This window comes from Mirounga angustirostris, unplaced genomic scaffold, assembly GCF_029215605.1.
Source record: "Mirounga angustirostris isolate CCGP_5_RB_7025 unplaced genomic scaffold, mMirAng1.0.hap1 SCAF_4, whole genome shotgun sequence".
Classification (NCBI taxonomy): Eukaryota; Metazoa; Chordata; class Mammalia; order Carnivora; family Phocidae; genus Mirounga; species Mirounga angustirostris.
This window is the reverse complement of record NW_026991712.1, coordinates 107,317,116-107,343,636: the sequence shown is the minus strand read 5'-3', so window position 1 is coordinate 107,343,636 and position 26,521 is coordinate 107,317,116.

The window sequence follows — 26,521 nt, the reverse complement described above, 5'->3', positions numbered from 1 at the left end:
TGTACCTCAGACACCTCATCTACAAAATGGAGATAAAATAGTTCCTACCACATAGGGTTATTACAAAGATTGAATAAGTTAATATATGTCATATTCTTATAATAATACCTGATAAAAAGAATAATTTAATATGTGTTGTCTATTATTAACGCCCAATTTTTATTAGTAGTTGTTTTAAAATCCCTTTTTTTGATCAGGGGAATATGACTCTCATCCCACCCCCACTCTTGCCAAGGAAACATGGAAAAGATTCAGCACTCCTTTTTTAGGCAGTGGACCACTCTGACCCTCCTGCTCATTTTTGAACGCCATCCTCTCTCTCCTGGACTGCCGTGATAGCATCTTAACCTGACCCCTCACCTCCCTCCCATCCATTCTCCCTCCTAGAACCATAATGATTTCCTTAAAGCAGAGGTCAGAATGCTTTTTCCTATAAATGTTCAGATAGTAAATATTTTAGGTTTTGTAGAATGAGAGACAAAATCAAGGATATTATGTAGGCACTCTTACAACAAGAGAAAAGACAAATTTTCACAAAATTTTTACTGACAGAATTCAAACTTTAATAATAATTGAACACAGGTTTCTTATAATACAGGTATACTAATGAAAAGAAAGTAATTATTTTGAGGGAATAATGTTTTATTCATTGGGATTCAAGGTAGTATTCTCTATCATCAAAACTGATGACAAATGTTCATTTGTCAAAGCTGATCTGAAATAGAACTTCACATTTCATCTTTGAAAATGTCCTTTCACAAAAATTAATACTGAAATGACTACCCAATAAATTTACATATACTGAAGCTTAAAGGTTACTTAAAAGACACATGGATTTTTCTTCTTTCAATATTCCATCATGTAGGGGCTCCTGGGTGGTTCAATCAGTTAAGCAGCTGCCTTCGGCTCAGGTCATGATCCCAGGGTCTTGGGATCGAGCCCGGCATCGGGCTCCCTGCTCAGCTGGAAACCTGTTTCTCCCTCTCCTGTTCCCCCTGCTTGTGCTCGCTCTCTCACTGTTTCTTTCTCTGTCAAATAAATAGATAAAAGCTTTTTAAAAAAGGGTCAAGCCATTAAAAACTTGGGGTAACATATCAAATACAGTGCAAGAAAATTAAAGTGAGCACAATGCACACCTGTTAGTATAAAAAACTCAACCATGCTCTTTTCAAACTATTTTCAGTTAAGTGTCATAGATAGATATTAGAACCAAAAGGGGTTGCAGAAACTATCAAAATATCAAAAGCAAAATCAATTAATTTTAGAAATCTCCTTTCGAAGTTGGAAAGTTGAGACAAAAATAATGGGAAAATTTCTTAAGCAAAATATATTAGGAATATTTTTACAACCTGAAAAAACATGTTAGAGTATACTAATAATGTATCTTTTATAATCTAAATTTTAAGATAATACAGCTATTATATATGCCTAGTTGTTTAGTAAAGCAAAGCTCAATTAGGAAAAATCTTCATATATCACTTATCTAAAAGTGAGAAACTGGGGCGTCCGGATGCCTCGGTCAGTTAGGCATCTGCCTTAGGGTCAGGTCATGATCCCAGGGTCCTGGGATCGGGTCCTGGGATCGATCCCCCAGTCGGGCTCCCGGTCGGGCTCCCTGCTCAGCCAGAGCCTGCTTCTCTCTCTGCCCCTCCCCCCTGCTAGTGCGTGCTCTCGCGCGCGCTCTCTCTCTCTCTCTCTCTCTCTCTCTGTCTGAAATAAATAAATAAAATCTTTAAATAAATAAATAAAGTGAGAAAATCTGATTGTTAGTTAAAGAAACTTAAAAAGCCTATGTAGAAAGTAAGAGTATATACACAAAGAAATGCACTAAAAGCATTAAACAGTAAGTACTGACCTAAAAGGGGAATTGAATTGTTTCCCAGACTAGAGTTTAAAGAAAAAAAAAGGCCACTTGTAATAAATAAACAATGCTTGCCAAAAATTTAATGTGCTCCAATCAAAAATTTTATAGGAGTACTCATAATTCTTTTTTTAAACATAGGTAAAAAAAAAATGTTTTTCTTCTGTCTCATGAAACATCAGAATCTGTCCTTGAAAAATAATTGGGGCGTCTGGGTGGCTCAGTTGGTTAAGCGACTGCCTTCGGCTCAGGTCATGATCCTGGAGTCCCGGGATCGAGTCCCACATCGGGCTCCCTGCTCAGCAGGGGGTCTGCTTCTCCCTCTGACCCTCCCCCCTCTCATGTGCTTGCTCTCTCTCATTCTCTCTCTCTCAAATAAATAAATAAAATCTTTAAAAAAAAAAAAAAAGAAAGAAAAATAATTGTCTAAGAACACAGGGTTTTATGCTCATGAGCAAAATATGCGGTATTTTGCTACAATAATTATGATAAAATCATTGAAGCCCAAGCATAAAATACCTAAGGGGTTCTTAGCAATGTGACAATACCATTCATTTGAGAGTGATTATGTCACTCATAGAGATACAGAATAAGAGTCATTTTGATGAGGACCTAATTGCAATAATAATGCAGCAATATCAGTGTGACATCCGTAATCTAAAGACATTAGTCATAGGAAATATTAAAGGTAAGTACATTTCTGCAGGGCTTTCTATGCTAAGGATTCTTCCAAAGGTAAAAGTTATTCCAAAGGGTTATCTTAGATGCTTGTCAAAATATTTTAACAGGATCACAATGGAAAAGAATAAACTAATGAGAAAGATGGCTAGAAGTGCTTACCATAGTAGTTCCACCTGCTACAAAGCATCCTATATGCCACCTATCTACCTGTATTTGATGGATAGTAGTTGATTTCTCCTAAAACAACCCAGTGAAGTAGGTACTATTATAGAGAAGAGAAAACAGGAGGGAAGTAACTTGCTCAAGGTTATTCAGAGGTAAGCACTGAGGCCTGTATTTGATTCCAGACCTTCTGCCACGCTGCCTTCCACTACACTAGCTGTTAAAGCAGCAGCTGTATAGACCTGGGGTGCCTGGATGGCTCAATTGGTTGAGCGTCCAACTCTTAATTTCAGCTCAGGTCATGGTCTCAGAGTCATGATGTCAGGGTCGTGAGATCGAGCCCTGCATAAGGCTCTGCACTGGGCATGGAGCCTGGTTGCAATTCTCTCTCTCCTTCTCTCTCTACCCCTCTTCCCCCTCTCCCTCTCTAACAAAAAAACAAAAAAAAAGGCAGCCGTATACTGTATATACCCAAACAAAATGAAAGCCCCTGGATAATACTCCATCTTAAAATTCATCAGTTTTCACCCATGGTATGTTAGAAAATCATAATAATGTTAATAATACCTAACCCTTGTATCATGCTTACCATGTGTCAGACACTATTCTAATCATTATTGTAATATATAGTTATAGCTATTTCACATATGAAGAAACTGTAACATCCATCAGCTCAAAGATCCCTTCTTCAGGGAAGACCTTTCCTAAGTTCAGTACACACACACACACACACACACAATCAAATTGTCTTAATATGCAGTACTGTCACAATTGCAATTTTACAATTATTATGTAATTACTTGAATAATGTCTATTTCCCCTACTAGACTATAGACTGTTGAGGTCCTTGAGACAAAGAACTGTATAAAAATAATTCGCTGGGGAAATGATTCCAAGAAGCACCAATAGGGAGTGAGAAAGTAAGACAGGGAAGGGAACAAAGCCAAGAGAGTGTACATTACCGAAGAGTTTGCTATTGTGAGGAAGCTCACTCTTTTAGGGTCCTCTGGAAGACTCTATAGACCACCTCTCAGAGTTATTCTACCTGAGAAGAGGAAACTATGGTTTCACTACCAACTCCATCCATAATCGGTTGAGGACCACTCTCAGGGATGTTAACTTCCAGTCATTTCCAGCCTATTCCACACACAAGCCAAGCATTCCTACAACCAGTGAAAGTATTCAAGCAGATTGCTGACAGATGTTTGCAGCCATCAATGTGTATAGAGTTAGTGCCAGGAAGACATAGATGTCGAATGACAGCTTTTGCTACAGCCCAGCACTTGAAACACTTGTGATCCAGATTAAATGTACTCCATCCTCAGTCCTACCACAGACATTTAAAATGGATAACTATCACAATTTCTTTTGAAAAAAAAAAAGACAACAGGAAGATTAGTGGTACAAACTACAATCCCTGCTGCATGGATGTATTTGTTGAAACTATAACTTATACTGATTACTTCTCTTCTCCACCACCTGTTCTAGGTAATGATCAAACTCCGGCAGCACTTCAACTAGTCTAGGTCTGCTGCCCCTGTGGGGTGATGCCAACCTGCTTCACAACTAAGGTGTCTAAACCCCTAGTTATAAAGTCCTTGTCCAGGCTATGGTTGCTAGAGTAGCCCATTTGTTGTTTTCATTGGGCATAAAAGCATCAAGAGACTTCATAGTGACTCCCATTATCTGCCAGTGGAGTACCTAATTTCTTTGCCTGATACTTTCTGGGATGAGGGGACCTAAATAAATAGGCATAAGCCATAGCTTGGGGCTTCAGGGACCCTTTCTTATGTCCCCTGGAAAGAAGTATCACCCTCAGTCCCCTGGAAACCAGAACCTTTAGTCACTCAGAGCAGACAGGAAACACAAATTCTGCAAGTGAGACTTGAGGAATGATGGGGAGAGGGACCACTCCTCATTCTACAGTGCCACAGCAACTCAGCAAATCTCCCTCTCCCAGTACAGAGACAGCACCAGCATCATGGCTTTGATGATCCTAGTCATAGAATGTCATTGGCAGTAATGGTAAGAAAGTAATAGTTGCTTTAAAGTGATGCTGACAGATGCTGCAGAGGCAACGAACATGAAATAGAACAGTAAGTATTGGATGTACCCATGTTTGCACTTTTCACTGATTCTGAATTCATTTTCTAGAGAATACTTTCTGTGCCATAACTTTATAATTTCCGATTTCTACAGGAGAGCTCTACAGATCTCAGGAGTGATCTATGACACATTTTATAAACTTTTATTTGACACATTTTAATTGAGTTCTGTTGACAGAAATAGTAGAGAATGGACTGTGCTAGGGTTAAAAAACTGATAACAACTACAGTGATAATAGCAACATCTGTTTCTTAACTGCTTGCAATGCGCCATTCTCCCTGCTATGTTTTTTATATGCCTCTAACATGCATGTCTCAGGCTTCACTGGTTAGTGAAACAAATAGCATCACATTTATAAGGAAATGCCAAATCATGATGCTAAAAAAATTCTAGGTATTTTTCCAAGGGGTCTTTCCACAATTATCACCAGGAATTCCCAGTGGCCCTTCCATGAGTAGTCCAAATATGACTTACTGTAGAATGCTAAGCCTGGTCATTCCCCTGCATCCACTTAATGATACATTCCAGCTGCCTCTCCCCATTTTTGTACCCCTCTCAGAGTATCTGAGGAGGGCAGGTGAGTGATGCTTGTGGCTCTGCTATCACTGTTCTTTGTCAACCTCTGCACCATTGCCTGTGGCCAAATCTGCAGCCAGAAGTTGAAGTTGATGCTTGCTTGCTGGTGAATCCACTGCACTCTTGTTCCACATCAAATATCCACATTTTTCTGGTCCCTGCCCTACATCTCTCCCTGGAACCAAGGTGGAGCTTGCTCAGTACACATGCAGGACACCCCAGAAGGTGGAGATTCGACCTAAACCCTAAAGTGTGTACTTCATTCATGGGGACCTTTTCTAAAGATCCCTGTTAAAATGGTCTGCTGTTTAGTCACAAGACTTTTATCTCCCCTCCCCTATGTGAATCATTTGTGTCTATGTATGCCCAAGCTATTGTAGCAATGGGCAAGTTTTAAATTCTTTCTCAGCAGTCTGAGGAGTCCTATGCAAAGGATAGGATATAACCAAGCCTCGGACATTTTCAGACCAGTAAATTAGACTGCATAGAATGCAAAGATCTAACCGAGGTGGAGTGATGAAGTAGAGTTACCTAAGCACATAAAATCCTGTGCAAGTCTTTGCTTCAGATCCTGCTACCCACCTATTTTCTCATTTAATCTTCAAACAACACTCTAGGATAACTGGTATCGTCTTTGTTTGGGAATAAGGAAGCCAAGGCGCCTAAACTTGTCTAAAACAACATATTTAGCGATGGTAAAAGGTAGATTTGCAGTTTGGTGGGGGGCAAAGAACGATTCCATCTCTGTAGCATCAGTATCACCAACATCACTAACTAGGAGAGTATTCAGAGCAAGAATTGGCTAGGACTTTTAGCAATTTGTGGGTACAGTATAGCTCCACCTTCTTCAGCACCAATCTAATGTCCTTAAAGACACCTTACTACATCTTAATGTATTCTTTCTTTAGTATATACATTTAGGCATCTAGAATATACATCAATATACTCTTAAAGTTCTTACTTTTACCATGAGCCAAAAGATGATAATCTTTTATTCATGCTGAAGACTCTGTGCACATTTATAACACTCATGCTAGAAGTTGTTTGGGGGAAAGCCCAGATAAAATTAAGTCATCTTTTAAATATTGAAATTAATTCCAATTTCAGCCTTTCAAGACATATGTCCAACAAAAGACCCAAACACTTTCATCCTCTGCATCTTTAAATAGTATTTGAAGTACCGCATGCCAAGCCAACAAAATCCTTGAGTTTAAGACTCCATTCTAGAACTTTTTACATAAGTAGATCCTTGTAGTGGCATAAACATTAGACTATTGTTGAGGTTTGGAGGTCCACTAACTTTTACGGCCAGAGCTTTCCCATGTGAAAGACAGAAAGAATATCATATGATTGTTGCCTACTTCAAAGACCCACATGCAAAGATTGATGAAGCTGTTCTGACTCCCCAAAAGGAACAAAGCCCGAACTTTTTGTACTTGGAATCTTCAGGGAAGCAAACAAAATGCTCTTTGATAGACAGTTTGTTTATTCTTTACTTAAAGGAAACTTTCTTTTGCAGAATCAAAGCTAACCTATAAATACAACCCTCTAGTCCTTTTCCGTGTAAGGCTTGAAATTTGGGAGATCATTTTCCTTGGCATGTGTAGGATCTGAGTTCAAAGAAAGAGACCTGTGTTCACTTTTTTAAATCAAATTATAGGTTTCAGTCTGTTCTTGAGCTGTCCTTTTGCTATCTTACACTTGGCAAGAATAAATTCAACACTCAGTTTCTGTTTGTGGCAAAATAGTGGTTTTTTTCCATAGTTTGTATTTGTGCTTTACTTTCTGCACAGATAAGCATGTAGTTTAATATTAATCTACATGCTGCCCTCACTAGTTACAATCATTATCTCCTTCCCTGTTTCTCTTGTTCCATCTTCGTCTATCTCTGCCAGACTCTGAGCAAGGGGCCTTTGGCCTTACCTCACCCTCACTGATAATAATCTTGTTCAGTGCTGGGTTTGGGCCTTGGGAGCAATCCTTTACCTTATCACAGCACTCCCCTTATTTCATTCTTTCTTTTTTTTTAAGATTTTATTTATTTATTTGACAGAGAGAAACACAGTGAGAGAGGGAATACAAGCAGGGGGAGTGGGAGAGGGAGAAGCAGCCTTCCTGCGGAGCAGGGAGCCTGATATGGGGCTCGATCTCAGGACCCTGGGAACATGACTTGAGCTGAAGGCAGACACTTAACGACTGAGCCACCCAGGCGCCCCTTATTATTTCTCTATATATTTTCAGCAACATGCTACTTTCTCTTTTCAATAATTGATTGCATTCATGATTTCTGCCACTGGATTGAAATGGATCTTTTTAAGCAAAGAATGGTAGATGTTGAAAGACCTTAAATGCTCTAAATAAATTTCTAATTGGCATGAACTGCCATTCACCTTCACCTGGTAAGCAAATATATCATTCTTTACAGTGAGTCAAAGAGAATGAAATGTACTGAAACAAAGCAAGTCTTTTAAATATCACTGAATTGGTGTCAAGTTCAGCAACATTTAAAGTTGGCATCCCAAATGAAATTCAGTGGAAGCTACTGTTGGTACCACACACAACACTAGCCTTGACTCTATTGTCTAAATATGAGACTGGCATGGTTAACTGTGGGCCACCTGGCATCACCACAAAGCCAAAAGTAAAGGGAAGAGTCCTAATTATAGACTGTAAATTACCTGCTCTTTTTGTGACTGAACTTTCTTCAGGATGATGACCCTGAAGCCATAAAATCTTGGCACCTAGTTTCAAAATGAAAAGTGTTTTGCCTTTCTCTTATATATTGAAGCAGTCTGTGATCTTAAAATAGATTTAGTGAAAAGGCAACAGCTTTCTATTATTTCTTCCCATTCATTACAACAAGGTCACAGGAAAATATCAAGACAAACTTGTATCGGTGATTTACTAATTTGGTTTGCCTTACATTACATAGATGAGGACTTTCAAATATATAAATTGCTTTGTCTTAACTCTTTCTTTCTCTTAGTAATTAATTGAGATCGTCAAATATAGGCATACAGCTCAATCTTGCCAAAGGGCTGCTTGGGCCAAAACCTGCTTATTTTTTCTGGGCTTCCTTTGTTCTTTTTAATTCCAGTTTACCAAGAGTAAAGTGCAACAAGACAGTGTCTTTCCCCAGAGACTTGGCATTTAACTAGATTAGGATTCCAAGGCAAATTAAATGCTTCATGGCCTGGGAGCTTAATTCCCCTCTTGTTAATTAACTAGTCAGTGGATTGATTACAGAAATTTAGTTTTACCAGGAAAAAAAAAGACCTTGATTTTTCATATTTTGTAGTAAGGGCATTTTAGAAAAATGACAACCTACTGAACCCAATCTGAATGCTAACCTCCTACAATATCTACATTTCTGAATAATGAATGTCAAGTTTAAAAATGCTCCACATTGGTGCATTAACTACATTGTATGATTTGAGGAACAACACAAGTTCTCTCACTGGTCTGCAAATCCCCTCTGCCAACCCTCTGTGATCCCCCCTAGCATAGTTAGATTTACATTATAACCTCTACCTGCTTGACACCTTGAGTTGCAGCATAAATATGTTGTTTCTTGAAAAGTAATTTGAAGTATCAGGAGAATATAAGCTTCTTACCTTAATGAACTGGTTCTTGTCAGTGAATTACCTTAGTGGATGGTAGAGAGCAAGAGAGAGGACATCAACACCCAAGCTCTATACTGTGGTAAACCCACAAGTTTACTCTCAATATTACATATGGTAGCGCTAATCTATTTGTTGGTAAGGAAGAATGATAGGAAGTAAATTATGTCTAATGTTTATGAGTGTTAATGAGACTGAGCTACTAAAGGAACTAAAATATATATACATATTGGAACTAACTATTGTATTTAACCCCTTTCTCTAAAGAACATTTCTTTTTCATTCATTCAGTAAATATTTGCTGAGTGTCAACTATGTGCCAAAAAGTACTCTAGGCACTGAAAATTCAGCAGTGACATGATGTGATTTCCATGTTAGAAGTGTCACTCTGGTTTCCATGAGGAGAAAAGACATAGGGAAACAAAATTGAAAGCAAAGGAGTGAGTCAGGAAATTATTTCAATAGTCCAGGAGATAAATGATAATGGCTTGAAATAAGACAGTAGTTGTGGAGTTAGTGAGAAGTGATAGGAGTCAGGATACAGTCTGAAGGTAGAGCCAACAGAGTTTGCTGATGGATGGGAAGAGATGTAAGAAAGACCTGAGCAAATGGAAGAAGAGGAGTGATATTTACAAAGGTGAAAAACTGAGAGAGTTTTTGGAAAGAATCAAGAGCTCTGCTTTGAGATGAGTGTGTGATATGGAATGGACAGTTAAACATATAAGTCAGAAATTCAAGAGAAAGGACTGTCTGGAAGCATGAAGATGTGAATGGTTGGCAGGTGAATGGTATTCAAAGTTGGGTGTCTGCGTGTGAACAACTAGGGAATGAATTTAGAAAGAAGAAAAATTCTAAATCATTGGGGCACTCCAAAAACCTAGAATTTGAGAAGAGAATAGGAGCTGGAGAAGAAGAATGAAAAAAACTGGTGAGATAGGATGAGAACCACGAGAGTTGAGTGTCCTGCAAGCTAAGTGAAGAAAGTGTTTCAAGAAGGAGGGAGAGGTCAACTGTGTTGAATAAAACAGAAAGTAGAGCAAGATGAGAAATTAGATTTGACTATTGATTTGGCTACAGAAAGTCAGAGGCTGACTTGGATGAGAGCATCTTCATGACAGCTATGAAAGCCTGTGTCATGGCTTTCTTCGAGAGTGAGATGTGAACTGGTGGGAGCAGGAAATAGAAAGTTTCCAAGAAATTTTCAGTAAAAGAAAACAGATCTGAGGCAGAAGCTGGAAAGGCAAGTTTGGCTAAGTGAAGTGTTTGTTGTTTGTTGGTATGCATTTAAAGAAGTTGGGTTTCTGGGGCGCCTGGGTGGCTCAGTTGGTTAAGTGACTGCCTTCGGCTCAGGTCATGATCCTGGAGTCCCAGGATCGAGTCCCGCATCGGGCTCCCTGCTCGGCAGGGAGTCTGCTTCTCCCTCTGACCCTCCTCCCTCTCATGCTCTCTGTCTCTCATTCTCTCTGTCTCAAAAAAATAAATTTAAAAAAATCTTTAAAAAAAATTAAAAAAATAAAAATAAAAATAAAAATAAAGAAGTTGGGTTTCTTAAGGTGGAGAAAAGGAACAATGGGCTGGAAGTAGAGAAACAAGAATAACTATTCTGCCTCTAGTTAGGGCCAGTCTAGGAGAAAACAGTCACCAAGTGGGAAGTCTCTGTGGGAAACAGTGTCCTCAGGGAACTGGCAGGCTGGGGTTGGGAGGGGTGGAACCTTGAGATGATGGACAGAGTTGCAGAAAAAAAGACTCCAGAAAGTCTGAGCCTCTTCTGTTGAAAGTGTGGTCCACAAGACTGTAAAGAATGTTGATATTAAGGGTGCCTGGGTGGCTCAGTTGTTAAGCGTCTGCCTTCGGCACAAGTCAGGATCCCAGGGTCCTGGGATCGAGCCCCGCATGGAGCTCTCTGCTCAGCGGGAGCCTGCTTCTTCCTCTCCCATGCCCCTGCTCATGTTCCCTCTCTTGCTGTGTCTCTCTCTGTCAAATAAATAAATAAAATCTTTAAAAAAAAAAAAAAGAATGTTGATTTTATATGACATTATATTCCTTATTTTGTCACTTCCAGGCTGCCTTTCATGTTTACTTTATTTGTTATATTTTATAGTTTAAATAAATTTGGGGCAGAATAGGAGAGACAGAAATGATTTACAATGTGATACAGCAAGGGTCCCAGAGGGCACTGAGAAATTAGAATATGTTTGTATTAGATTGGGAGAAGGAAAAAGTCTGAAGGAGACTGAATTCCCCATGAGGCAGGAATGTGTAGCGTTCTGAGAGGTAGAGGCGAAAGGATATAAGGCAGCTACCATTAAGGCAGAAAGAACATCACATGTATTTTTTTCTCTTGCCCATCTACCTTTTGTAAGAGTGGGGAGGATTAGGCAAGCGGTTGGAAAGTAGACATTTAATAATCAAGAGAGCATTAAGAATATAAACTTTAATATTCCCAATGATTTTGACTCATTTTCTTTTACTGCTAATAATTAGCCATTTGCATTTTCCATGTTTATTCTATCCTTTAAAACTCTACTGTTAAAATACGAGAAAGGAATTGTACTTTGACCTGAGACCTTACTGAATTCCTTATAACTATTCATTTCATATTTCCTTGGCTCTTCAACCCATCTTTTCTACTTGTTTCCATTTCTCACTTCAAATAGAGTGAGTGGAATCATATAAAGCTGTTCATGGCTTAGATAAGAGAAGTATAGTACATATAAGGACAAAGATTAAAAAAATAGATTACTCACAAGTAGAACAGCAATTTAAGAACAACGAATTTAACATCTAGAAAAAAATCAACACTAGCTTTTCTTTTTGAAATCTTCTCAAGACTTTATGTATGTTTCATTTCTCTCAGTTTTATTATGTATAATTTGATGAAAACCTGATTGCGCCTGGGGTGCATGAATATCTCTATAGTCACTTACATCACTTAAAGTCCTCAGATTACATTTTATTTCTGATATTCCGGTATAATATAATGTAACTGTTTTTTGTTCCAGTTACTAGGGTGTTCGTTGAAAGGATATGATAAATAAATGTATGTCTCTCTTAAAGCAAAGTTTAATGTTGAATGTTAATAAATTGTCTTTTTACTCAGACATGCAGTTTGTTCCCAGTAGCATCGTAGTGTTTTTGGAAAACACAGCCACACATCACTACCTCCAGCTCATCTCCTTCGTTGTGCCACCAAATGGAGTTGCAACTTGCATATTTCAGATAAATGACCACTTGCTCCTGAGCCAGATTGTTAATATTTTCTGACTGGGATAAATGTCGAAGCTGCCTCATGTTTAAGAATCCTGAACAGTATCAAAGTAAGAAGGAAGGTGAAGCTGGATAACAATTTTGCTATTTCTCCCAAATCTTAGGGAACTGCTAGCAACAACAAGCCTTGCAAAGGAGAAACTGGCATGTCAGCTCCAACCATTTAAAAAAAGGAATCCCGACTCAGTCGAAAATCTTTGAAAAGTACAGCCATAAAGATCAATATGACTCAACAGGTTCCTAACCTTACCTCCCCTCAGAGAAAAAATTATACACAAAGAAGGAAGACAAATAGACCACACCCTAAGAAACTCATTTAAAAGACACCTCCAGCCAATTTGTAGGAAAGTGAAAGTGTATGTGAAAAATCCAGACAAATGACCAAGACAACACTCAAGAATTTTTCTTGTAGTCATCTATAATGTAATTTTATTAAGTATTCCCTTAATAAGGCAAACATCTATCAGGGGCTGTCATAGTGACCTTATTAAGGGGGAAAGTTCAAGATAAAAGGCAATTAATTAACAAAGCAAAAGAAAAAGTAAGTATGAGAAAATCTTAACAGAAGTTAAATTCTGGTGGGTGAACAGAGGATTATGAGGAGTAGGACACCAGGCTACAAAGATCTCCAAGTAAGGTGTCCCTCTGCTTCATCCCACTCCCCAGTTACTCCAGGAATAGAACAAATAAATATCACTTAATGTTTTCCCCTCTCTGAATTGTAGGGGGGTGCAAAATAGAGCTTAAGGAGAGAAGATGGAAATACAAGAAATATAGACTTGGTCCTAATGTTCTGTTGAAGCTAAAGTTCAGGGCTGCATTCTGCATTAGGAAAAGATAGGAAGCTTGAAACTTTCTGCCAGAAAACATAGATATGAGCCCCAAATTGGCACAATTATAGGAAGAAGGACAAACATTAATTTTACATCAAAGCTGAAGACTATTGTGTTATAAATGAGTAAGAGAAAAAAATACATGGCAAAGCCTCAATTTTAAAAACATCAGCACACACACAAAAGAAAAAATAGAATTAAAGAAACATATTATTTAAAGGATGAATACAGAGCCTCATAAGGAAACAATCATAGCCAGAGAAGAGAACTTTCCCTACAAGTGCCTGCTACAATAGAAGAATATAAAAAAAACAACAGGAATTCAATGAGAGACTTCAAAGATGAGATGAAGAAACAAAGGAATCAGTAAAACTGTAGAACTGAGAAAGCCAATTAAAGACCAAAATAATACCGACAGAGAAATAAATACATTGCCAAATAGCAGTAAGCACACTAAAGCAAACTGAATTCTTAAGAGTACAGGAAAAAAAATTTTAAGAACATAGGAAAAAATGCAAGTCAGCCCTGAGAATGGTGGTCTAGGAAGAATGGATTCCCCACAAGAAAGAAGCTAGATAGGAACGTAGAACAGATGTTAGGAAGGCAAAACATCAGAAAACCACTAAGATAAATATGGAGGGTCACTGCATAATGATAAAATTTAAATTCACTAAGAAGATACAGCAATTTGCAAAATACGCAAATCAAAACTTGGGTGAGCTATGGAAAAATTTGACAAATCCATGATCATAGTGAAACTTTTCAATATGCTTCTCTCAGTTATCATATAAAATGTATAACATAGTGTAATATAGTGGGTCAGTCAATTAAGCATCTGACTCTTGATTTCAGCTCAGGTCATAATCTTGGAGTCCTGAGATCGAGCCCCGTATCAGCTCCATGCTCAGCACGGAATCTGCTTAGGATTTTCTCTCTCCCTCTCCATCTGCCCCTCCCCCAGCTCATGCTCTCTCTCTAAATAAATAAATAAATAAAATCTTTAAAAAAATAATAGTGCTGGGCGACTGAGTGTTCAGTCGGTTAAACGTCTGCCTTCAGCTCAGGTCATGATTCCAGGGTCCTGGGATCAAGCCCCATTATCAGGCTCCCTGCTTCTCTCTCTCTGGCTCCCCCTGCTTGTGTGCTCTCTCTCTCTCTCTGTCAAATAAATAAATAAAATCTTTAAAAAAATAAAAATAAAAATAATTAATGGTGCATAACAGTATAAAATAATACCAACAGTATAATATAATCCAATACAAAAAAGACAATATAAAAATATGCTATCAACCATATTCTGTAACCACAATGCAATGAATCGGTATCAAAAATGTAAACGAAAATTCCCATATACTTGGAGAATTTTTTTAAATTATGTCTAAATATATCATGGGTGAAAAAAATGTTCACAGATATTTAAAAATACTTTGGGATAAATAGTAATGGAAATGTTATATATCAAAACTTAGTTGATTTTAAAAAGTGGTTATTAAAAAGACTTTATTAAAATGATTATATTAGAAATAAGAAAGGCCAGAAATTCATGAATAGGATCTAACTTAAGAATCGTGAGTGATGGGGCGCCTGGGTGGCTCAGTTGGTTAAGCGACTGCCTTCAGCTCAGGTCATGATCCTGGAGTCCCGGGATCAAGTCCCGCATCGGACTCCCTGCTCAGCGGGGAGTCTGCCTCTCTCTCTGACCCTCCCCCCTCTCATGCTCTCTCTCTCAAATAAATAAATAAATAAAATCTTAAAAAAAAAAAAAAAAAAGAATCGTGAGTGATGGAGGAAGTTACAAATAATAAATATAGACTTACGACCAGTTACAAATATTAACAAAAGGCTCATAGAAAGTTGCAAAATGAATGAGGACTATGAGTAGTAGTCTTTTCTCCTAGAGAAAGAGGAGAGAGTCTATTTTTTCCTATATACCTTTCTCCTGCTAATTTATATAGGAATTTATATAGAATAATTCTTTGCTGGAAACTTCATAATTTATTCTATAGCTTACAAAATACCAAGATGTGATTCTAACTACCCCAGAGTAAAAAGGAACGTTACCTAGAAAGAGATGCAGAAACAGATGAGATTTGGGGCTTCCCCTTTGAAGACAGAATAAGTGAGTTTTCATTTGAGCAAAGGATAGTTGGGACACCTGGGTGGCTCAGTTGGTTAAGTGTCTGACTTGATTTCAGCTCAGGTCATGATCTCAGGATCGTGAGATGGAGCCAGCCCCGAAGTGGCCGTGCATCAGGCTCTGTGTTCAGCACAGAGTCTGCTTGAGTTCTTTCTCCCTCTCCCTCTGCCCCTCCCCACCCTCTCTCTCAAAAAAAAAAAAAAAAAAGATAGCTGAATTATATTAAGCATATTGCTCTTGCTTTTATGTCATTCTTGTTCTTGTTTAAAAGTTTGGGTGTGGGGGCGCCTAGGTGGCTCAGTTGTTAAGCGTCTGCCTTCGGCTCAGGTCATGGTCCCAGAGTCCTGGCATCGAGCTCCGCATCGGGCTCCCTGCTCCACGGGAAGCCTGCTTCTCCCTCTCCCACTCCCCCAGCTTGTGTTCCCTCTCTCGCTGTGTCTCTCTCTGTCAGATAAATAAAAAATCTTTTAAAAAAATAAAAGTTTGGGTGTGGGAAAAGTTGGAATGGATATTGAGTAGCAGACTGTGTGCTTTGTTGACTCATTCAACACCCATTCCAATTCACATCTAGTTTGCTTTCCTGGTTCTCTAAAGACTGGAAAGCTAAAGATTATATTTCCTAGATTCCCGTCCATCTGGGCTTCAGGTAAGTGATCTGCGCTTTGTATCTGTATAAGACTTGGGCTTGGTATTGGCAAGAAAAAAGGCAGCAACACATGAAAGAGGAAAAAGTTGGTTCTTCGTTAACAGGTATGATGGTTCATTTACGTGTCAACCTGGCTAGGCTACGATGCCCAGTGTGTAGTCAAACAGTAGTCTAAATGTTGCTGTGAAGATATTTTTTAGATGTGATTAAGATTTATAATCAATAGCCTTTGAGTGAAACCAATTACTCTCCAAAATGTGGCAGAGTTCATCCAATCAGTTGAAGGCCTTAACAGCAAAGACTAGGGTTTCTCATGAAAGAAGCAATTTGCCATCAAGACTGCAACATAGAGACGCACCCACCTGCTGGGCTGCTCTGCAGATTTCAGATTAATACCGCAACATTAAATCCTACCTGAATTTCTAGACTGCTGACCTGACTTACAGATTTCAGAATTGCCAGCTTCTACAATCCCACAATTACATGAGCCAATTCCATGAGTAAATTGAGAGACACAGAGACAGAGACAGGCAGACAGGTCACAGCAGATGGGGTGTTTTGGCTAGAACAGTCCAAGGTGTGCATGAGTGGGTATTTTGATCCTTACATTTCAGCCACGCCAAACTAACAGGCTTCAGATTCCTTTGCATACATTTCCTCCTTCTGGAATGCCCATCACCTCACACCTGTCCATGTCAGCTGAAGGACTCCATTTCACACTCAACTATAACTTTCTCTAGAATAATTCCTTGAAACTCTAACCGGTGCAACACTCTTTTCTATGTGTGCACAGAGTACTTTTTTTCGTGTTTCTATTATGGAATGTATCTTATTATTACAGTTATTATTTTACATACCTATCAATTCTCTTGCCATACACACTAGAGTATGAGCTTGTAAAGGACAGAGAACGTATGCTGTTTTTTTGTGTTTTTTAAAATCTAAAGTCTTACTTGGAATATAATAGTTTCCTGATGCTTTGTTGAATTAATGAATGACTGAGTGATTTAATTTATGTAGCAGCAACAATTTTCATGCGTCCCAATTTCTCTTAGTCTGGGCATTCTTACTGACTCCATAGCAACAAAGTGCTTAAGTAACCTCAGAGGCTATTACTCACTCCCAATAATACTCACCAGCAGAAAGGGTCATGCGTAAAAGCTTTCAGAGAAAACACAGAGGTAAATAGCTTGCTAAATCTATGTTGCTTATGTTAATCAAATGCTCACAGAAATACATAAAAGAATAATATTACTTATAAACAGTCATGCATTGGACTCCCATCAGCTTGCCTCTAGCTTATTTCTCACTAGTTGCCAAGATCAAAGGCTTCAGAATCAAATGAACTTGAACTCAGAAACACACCTCCATCACAAACTAAGGTGCAGAGATCTTGGGACACTTACCTGACCTCTCCGAGTTTCACTTCCCTCATCTAGGAAACACAGCTTATACATACCTACCTCAACAAAATGTCGCTAGAGTTAGGTGTGTAAAATAATTACCAGTATCTGACACATAATAAGCACTAAATAATTGTTAACCACATAGATTATGATTATTGTAGTATATAAATTAAGGAAGAATTTGTAGAGATTAATGCCTGTGAAGAGAGAGTTTTATAGCCCATTGATACATCTTTAAAGCACATCTGATTGTGGAAACTACACCCATATCTTAATTATGTGTAAAAATAAAATGATATAATGGGTAACACGAGGTCAAAGGGTAATTAATGCCTTTATCATACGCTGACTTCATATTTCTTCTCTGTGGACGGAGGTGTACTATTTCATTATTTCTTATCATATTCTTGATTGGTGGTGAATAATCTTACACTACCTCTACTAACAAATCCATCTACAATATTTCATAGTCACTTGCTCAACAATAGGCATAAAAAGACAACGGTTATTTCTGGAAGAAAAAGAACACAAGAAGGCAAAGCTCCCCAGGCTTTGATCTGCAAATGTGTCTTTGACATACAGTATTTTGGAAGCAATGAGCCAGATTATCTTTCTGCTGAGATGGTCTAGGCGCAGTCTTCCCTAAAGGTAAGAATAACAAAATAACTGATTACATTATTTTTAGCTGCATAGTTTGTTAATAAAATTGGGGATCTCAAGAACACCTCAGTCTCCTCACCATCTAAAAGCACCCTCATAAAGGCGTTTGCCATGTTTGTAATTTTAAACCAAAGTGTGAGTTAACTTGATTACTATGTTTGCAGTATCTACTTTATCGTTTCCATCTAAAGTAAGTAAAGCTAAAAGAGCATACTGAAAGGAATTATAGCACAAAACATGAAGTCATCCTTCTGTTGGTATGCAAATTCGGGAGTTTCTTGGTTGAAATCTGAAACTGGCCCCCATGCTGACAAGGAAGGAACAAAGAGGCAGACCACACAGGTAGGTGGCAGGTTTAATAAGCAAGGGAACTTACATACAAGGCTTGTCTTGGGCATCAGCAAGATGGGTAGATTTCCACACCTGCCCACCAGAATCTTAAAACTGTGCATAGAAGCTAGGTTCTGTCATTTATTCAGTCCAGATGGTCTCAACAACACATTGCTCTCACAAGACTGCATCCTTGAAAACCAGCTCCCATGGCGGGAACAGTGGGCAGAATGTTGTACATTCCAAGAAGAGGGGAGGCTATGAGGAGCCTCTGATTGAGGAATTCAGCTCATGAGTCAACCAGAGGTCACGTCTCCTTGATGAACTCTTCCAACACCTTCCTTCTAAGAAGCAGATAAACACAACTAATTACTCTGAAAGAAGAGATTTTATAAATAACTTAAGCAAATTAAAAGCAAACTGAAATCAGGCAACCACTACATCAAAGAAATTACACTTTTTTCTTTCTGCTCATTAACCTGGGTGCCCACAGGTATTGATTGGCATATTTGTCCTCCTACCATCCTTTTTTTCTAGCTCCAATTCAGTTAAAGTTCAGTTTTAAAGTATATACTCCATTTGGATGGAACATGCAGTAAGGGTGATAATCTAATTGGTATGTCTTTTGAACTGTGCGGATTATCTGGGAGGAGGATACAGCAGTAAGAACAATGAAGACCTTTTATTTAGTACCTATTAAATAGGAAGAATTGTAATTATATAATCTCATGAGGTGGGTGTTATAAAACCCATTTTACAGATGATATAACTAATGCTCAAAGAGATGAAGTCAACTGCCCAAGTTTTACACATGTAATAGAAAGCATAGCTAGGACTCAAAGCCAAATAGGTCTGGTTCTAAATCTCAAGCCTGTATCATTAATATCATTTAATGAATCCAGTGTGCCCAGTGATTGATACTTCTGAGAATTATCTTTCAATTCTGAGAAACTAAAATGTATAATAATTTAAGGCAGACAAAACATATTTCAAGTCTTACATGTCTTAACATAAGCCAAATAATCCAAATGTGTAAGGTCTGCTGAATGAGTAAGAATTCAAGAATGACGTTGATACCCCCATATATGGGCAATAAAAGTAAAGACATATATTTAGTGCACTTATGTTAAAAATTGTCTGTCTTTCAGGGCGCCTGGGTGGCTCAGTCAGTTAAGCTTCTGCCTTCAGCTCAGGTCATGATCTCAGGGTCCTGGGATCGAGCCCCACATCAGGCTCCCTGCTCAGCGGGAAGCCCGCTTCTCCCTCTGCTCCCCCCTCTGCATTGTGCACTCTCTCTCTCTCTCTGTCAAATAAATAAAATCTTTAAAAAAATTTTTTTAAAAACTGTCTATCTTTCTTTGAATATTGATCATTACTCAGAAAATGATTATCTCTAATGTCAGTACTGGCTAATATGCCCACTATCATTCAATAAATATTGACAATACAGTACATGCTGAGTATTGGGCTAAGCTCTGAAGACTCTATTAGAGAACAGAAGTAGACGTAGCACCTGTCCTCAAAGAGCTTAGAGCCCAATCAAGGTGACAAATCTAAAGTTATAATTATGGTTAGTGTCATAGAGAGAGTTGCACAAGTGCTATAAGAGTGGGTAAGAGGTCATGGTCGTGGGTAGCTGGGTTGAAATTTGAAGGAAAAATAAGTTTATTGGATGACAAGGAGACAGAAGAGTTTTTCTGATGGGAGGAGAGCAAAGGTCCAGAGGGAGAGGGAGACAGCTTGATAGGTGTGAAAGACTGAAAGAAGGCCAATCATGCTACAGGATTGAGATGGGATGAGGGACTATTGGAGAGGGGAATGGGCCAGACCACTCAGGGCCCTTGACCTACGTTTAATCATTTATTTTTAAACCAAAAAATAATTTTTAAAACACTGGAGGATTTTAAGAGGGAGAATGGCATAATCCAGTTTGCATTTTAGAAAGATAGCTCAGCTAGAGTATGCACAAGGAATCTGAGAAAGTCCAAAGATAAAGCAGGCAGCCAATAAGAAGACCATTCTGTTTAGTACTCTCTCCTAGGCAGTAGGTCATGGTAGCTGCTACTAAGGTGGCAGTGGGAGTAGAAGGAGAAAATATTTAAGAGATGTTTAGTAGGTATTTAGGAGGTGCTGAAAGGATATGGAGGCAAGAAAGCAGAAAGTATCAAGGTGAACTCACAAGTTTTGGGCCTAAGAGCTGAGTGAAAGATGTTCCTTCTAAGATAGAGGTACTGGAAGAGAATCATCTAGGGAGTTAAACCATTAGTTTTTGGTGTGCAGATTGAGACTTAGATGAGAGGTCAAGTGGACCACATGGACATAAGAATCATCATCTCAAAGGAAAAGAATGAGTGAGCCATGATTTCTTGGGAAAAGGATGCAGAGCTAGAAATGTGACATTTTTACATGTTTTTTTTGAAACAAGGCATTTATGTTAGGAACATTCATTCATGTATCTGATATAAAACTAATTCGATTATTTTCAAGTTGGTTTCATTGATGGCCCTTCGGGGATGTAATTGGTTCTGGTCTCATGTCTCTTTCCATTCAGTTGCCTCCATTGTCTTAAGAATAAACTCTCTCCTTAGAGTCCATGTTAACTTTAACTTATAAAAGCTCAACTCTTTTTGTTCTGAAAAGTTGGCTGAAGAATGAAGGAGTACTAACAAGACACGAAATAATTTCTCTATATTAGAGAGTAATTATTCAAATTATGATTAAAGAAGACTTTCAAGTTTAGGTATAAATCATCAAATATCATGTTTCTCTCTCTTCAGGAATGTTGGAATAACTTAAGGTCTAACTCATAGTTATCACTATAAAATACTATTACTCAGATATAATTCACATCATTTTAAAATGATTGGGCTGTATGACACTCTTTTACCAGTAATCCTCTGAATATCTATTTTGCAGCCTTCCAATTGTTTGTCATATATTTATGTAATATGTATAATGTATATATGTGTATATGTTACATATATATACATCACATTGATAAGATAATTCATTTGTTATTACAATTAGTTGAAATTGACTTTTAAGATTATTAATTTACAAATGCTATCTCCATCTATATTAACATTTTAAATTAGACCCTACTATTTTCTCTATTATTCAAATGGAGCAAACTTTGGGTAGAAAAATGGAAAATTTTCTCTTAGACACTCCTCTAGAGGAAGAAAAAGTCAATTCAGAGAGATCTATAAAATACAGTTGAATAATTTGGGTTTATCTGGAGTTTTCACTAACTGTAAGAGCTTCAGAAGAAAGGCAGTTTCAGACATTTGGGCTATCTTAAGCAAAATGGATTTTTAAAAAATCCTAAGTATCATCTAAGAAATAGGATGATCCTTCCACAAAGCTCTAGGGTGAAGGGAGATTAAACACAAACTATGTTCTCTATTAATCATACATTTTCTTAGATCTCATCTTATACTCATTTTTATCACCACAAAGCATTCTTTACACACCTGCAAGCTGACAACCCCTGAGATAGTCCACAAATTTAAATAAACACAAAGATTGTCTAAAAACAGGGAAAGGTTGCTTCAAAGGCTACTACCTAAACACGTCAATTTAAGGAAATTCCAGGAATTTCCATTACCCCTTATCAGATGCTATAGATGGCAGAGATATCATTCTCCCCAGCTCCTCTGCCTTCACCTTCTAGTGAGGTCTCACAACTACCAATCATTCATTTAGTATTTGCTAATTCATTTACTAAGAAATTAACTCATTAATGTTTTCAGCTAATGTTCTCTTTGTACATATGATCAGCTGGCCACACATGAGATTCTGATACTAAAATAGTGAAAAAGATGATCCCTCAAGCATCAGCTAGAAATAAAAAGAGATAATGAACACCCAACTGCAAATACTGTGCAAAACACCATCTGAGAAGTATGCACAGGCTTCGGCGAGACCAGAAAGTGGCCCTCTCCCCCCGGGGAGCACACATGGCTGACTATTGAAGGATGAGTTTACTTCGCACCAATTTTAAGCAAAGGGGATAAAATGAGGAGATTTTCATTTACAACAGATCAGTCTGTCAGCAGCGTGGAAGATGACAAGAGCAGAGAAAGACGCGAGGGAGCTCCGCCAGGAGATAAACAACCCCGTGAAATCACAACTAGCATAACAAGAAAGGAAATACTAATTTTAGCTGGAAACATCTTAAAAGCACAGGCTGTTTAATATGTTAATCTAGTCGACTGAAGAAGCAGGATCTGTATCTTAATGTCTTGGCAGATGCTTGCGTTCATCTCTCCTTACGAAGTACTACATTGTGAAGACTCATGGCAGGGAGCATAAAAGAAAGAAGGAAAACAGGCAAACTCAAGTGACAAGGCATTTGTGCCTCACATCGTTTTCAACTTCAGGGCCATCTCCTGGATGAATGAGCTTACTCAGCCTGGCAAGGGCTCAGCCAGGCAGGCACCACAGGGAGCTCATCAGCCCCACCCTTCGAAGCTGCCATCCAAATCCAAAACACCTGTGGCATGGCCACCAAACTGAATGCCAAATCAGTCCTTTGTAAAGGAGAAAGTAGCTGTTTAAGATAAATACCTTTGTGGGGATTCACATACTGCAGAAAATGAGCTTTTTTTTTTTGCCAGCTCAAGAAATACTGCTGTATTCAGACAGCTGTGGGCAACAATAGGGAAATATCAAGGCTTTCAAAGCAGCAAATTTCTACATTCACATCACAGTAACAATCCCATAAGGGATGCTGACTAGGGCAGAATGATCTAGAAAGTTTTCACATGCATATTTCATTTCTCTTCATTTGTTTTTAACTCCAAATATACCAAGTTATTTGGTGCAGGTGGTGGTGGTGGTGGTGGTGGTCTGTGTGGGAATGAGTCCCACTGTTGGTTGTAACATGAGAATCAGTTAGGTATTTCAGAAAGACTGAGGGGTATAATGGAAAGTACACCAGCCTGGGGAGTTGTGTGAACTTTGACTGAACCCTGCTGCCATACTTTGTCTTTCCAGCAACTAGGGTGCTTTCTGTAGCTTCCACCTCCTCGGGTGTAAATTGAGAGTCATCAGCCTTTTAGGGTTGATAACAGGGTTAAATGCATCAGGAGATATAAAGGCATACAATAGAAACTCAATAAATCCTGCTTTTCTTTCTGCTACAGAATTTAAATGACAGAAACAATCTACCTTTACGTTCAGAATTGCGATTTTCAGATTTTATGTCTTTTTTTTTTTTAGCCTCTTACATTTTGTACTTGCAGAGCTAAATGTTTGCACTGACTGGCTTAGCTCCTTCCACACCCCCTCATCTGCACCCAAGACACAAACCTACCCACACCTCTGCATGGTGTTCCCATGACACCTCTCACACTCTGCCTGCTCTTCTGCTCTCGTGGTTCCGTGGGTCTGGAAAGCCCTTTCAGCAATCTTCACCTAGTAAATCTTACTCATACTTTGAGGAACTCAGATCTCACCTTCTCAGTGGAATCTCCCCCATCAGGCTGAATTCATCGCTGCTGGCTCTGTGCTCCCACAGCCCTTAGTCTCAACCTCTAGTACTGCACTTAACACATCATGAAGTTCTGGATGTTTCTTTCTTTCTCACTAGATGGTGAGATGTTAGAGGTGTGTCACCCTGTCTTGCTCACAGAGCACCAAAACTAGAACATGGTGAAGGCTAAATAAATGAGTGTCAAATTGCTTTTACAAAGTTCATGCATGGGGCGCCTGGCCAGCTCAGTCGGTGGAGCGTGTGACTCTTGATCTCGGGGTTGTGAGTTCGAGCCCCACGTTGGGTGTAGAGATGACTTAAAAATAAAATCTTTAAAAAAATAAAAAGTTCATGCTTACATGTAAAGCCACCACACCACACCACATTTATTACCCCTTTTTCCTAGCTGGGCTTTTCGGGTTGGAGAACATTAACAATACACTTTTCTATTGACATAATATTTCTTTAATTTCCCTTAAGAAAAAATAGACCTTAAGTAGTTAAACTTAGATGCATTCTATAAACTTTGTACTTATTAGTGCTATATAGCATTCTGTCCTTTAGAGATTTTCTCCAATAATGTTATGCTGGATCAGTTATTAGGATAGGATAGCATACAGTTATAAACAATTTTTTCATTATGGCTGTGTTTTTTTTTTTTTAAGATTTTATTTATTTATTTGACAGAGAGAGAGAGCACAAGCATGGGGACCAGCAGGCAGTGCAAAAGGAAGAAGAAGGCTTCCTATAAGCCCAAGGCAGATGCTTAACCTACTAAGCCACCCAGGCTCCCCGGCTGTGGGTTATTGTTGTTTTTTTTCCACTTTCTAAAAGCTCTACTTCAATTTCTGCAGTACTGTAGGGAATGTGATTTCCTTTACAATGACTTATTAAGCAATAATTAATTATACTAATTGTTCCAATTATTATAAATCTTAGCCAAGGAATCCATATTTATTATAGAAAACAAGAGTCAAGCAAAATGAAAAGGTATCCAAAATCCCAGATTCTAGATAACTAGTCTGAATATCTCACTATATATCTTTCTAGACACTTTCAATGGAAAATTAACATAAATTTTCAGAAATGGGATTATGATGTGCATACCATTCTATAACACGCTTTTGTCACTTAATAATATACCATGAATATTTACATTACATATGCAGGCATACATTATAGGGATTTACAAAAATGTAGTTAGTCAATCCCCTATTATCAAAATTTTATGTTATTTTCTATTTTTTTCTATCATAAAAAAGTGCTGCAATGAATGTCCTTGTATATGCATCTAAGCAATGTTTGGGGTTTTTTTGTTGTTGTTGTTGTTGTTTAAGATTTTATTTATTTATTTGACAGAGAGAGACACAGCGAGAGAGGGAACACAAGCAGGGGGAGTGGGAGAGGGAGAAGTAGGCTTCCCGCGGAGCAGGGACCCTGATGCGGGGCTCGATCCCAGGACCCTGAGATCATGACCCGAGCCGAAGTCAGACGCTTAACCAACTGAGCCACCCAGGCGCCCCTAAGCAATGTTTGTTTTAATTTATTCGAGCTATAGCGGCATTTCATTGCCACTGCAATTTCCATAATGACCCTGATTTTTAATATATGAACTGCTATTAATTATAAGAAGCTTGGGCCCTGGAAATAGCATCACAGGTTAAGATTTTTTTTTAAATGTTAAGCATGTTACATACAGCTCTTAGGCCCCCCTCCTCCCGTTTTTTACTTATAATTAAAAACTATTGCCAGTTATGAATGCTATAATTAACTTTGACAATGCATTTTTAAGACATCTAGTTTCAATCTGGTCTTAAGCATCACACAAGTTATAGAAATTATTTACACAATGGTAACCTAGAAGTTCATTAATTTTTATCATTTAAAATGCACAGGGCTCACTCAGAAAGTTTTATCTAATTTTTTTCTGTTTCTGTTGATTAATCTTTAATTTTTATGTTATAAATACAAATTGTTAGTAGTTTTCAAATACCGGTATTATTAAAATTCCTGTAGGAAACATAATCTTTAATTGTTATTCCAAAATTGTTTAAGCTCTAACTTCCCTTCCGACAATCATTCTTACATGTGATTCTTAATAATGCAAGGTTTCTTGGGAGCACGATTGTATTAGAACTGACTTTATTCCTAGACATGAATCTACTGAGTAAAGACTAAGCTCATTTTAATACTTTCAATACATAATAATGATTTATTTCTAATACTGCTCTGAGAACCCAGAAGTACCTGCGAGGGAAGTGTAGCATCTTAAGTCAGCAAAAAAATATGGCAGAAAGGAAGCACAAAAGTGGGAAGCCAGTCACTTTCAATTATGGAAGGGAAGGAAACAGTTTTCAGAGAAAAGATAAAATTATAGGAAAAAATTGCAATGATTTTAAAAGTCCAATCATTGCTAATTGTTTTCTCTAAGACAGTAGTTTGTCTAATCATTTGCTGCATTTTAATTTTGGTCATGTATTGGATCATCTCAATATTATATTCTAAGAAACCTCATTTTGGTGGCATAATTTTCAGAGAAGTTATTTTCAGGAAAATCTGAAATATACCTTAGAGGGGATAACTAGAGCAGTGAAGGTAGTCTACAGAGGGTTACTGGGTTTTTTCCCAGAATAAGTGAAATGAACTGTTGGTTGCACAAAGTTTGAAATTTGCATTTACCTGGCATTACACTCTAGCAAAACTCCATCCGAGATGTCAAGTTGAGTAGTATATAAAATCCCAAACAGACACTCATTTGAG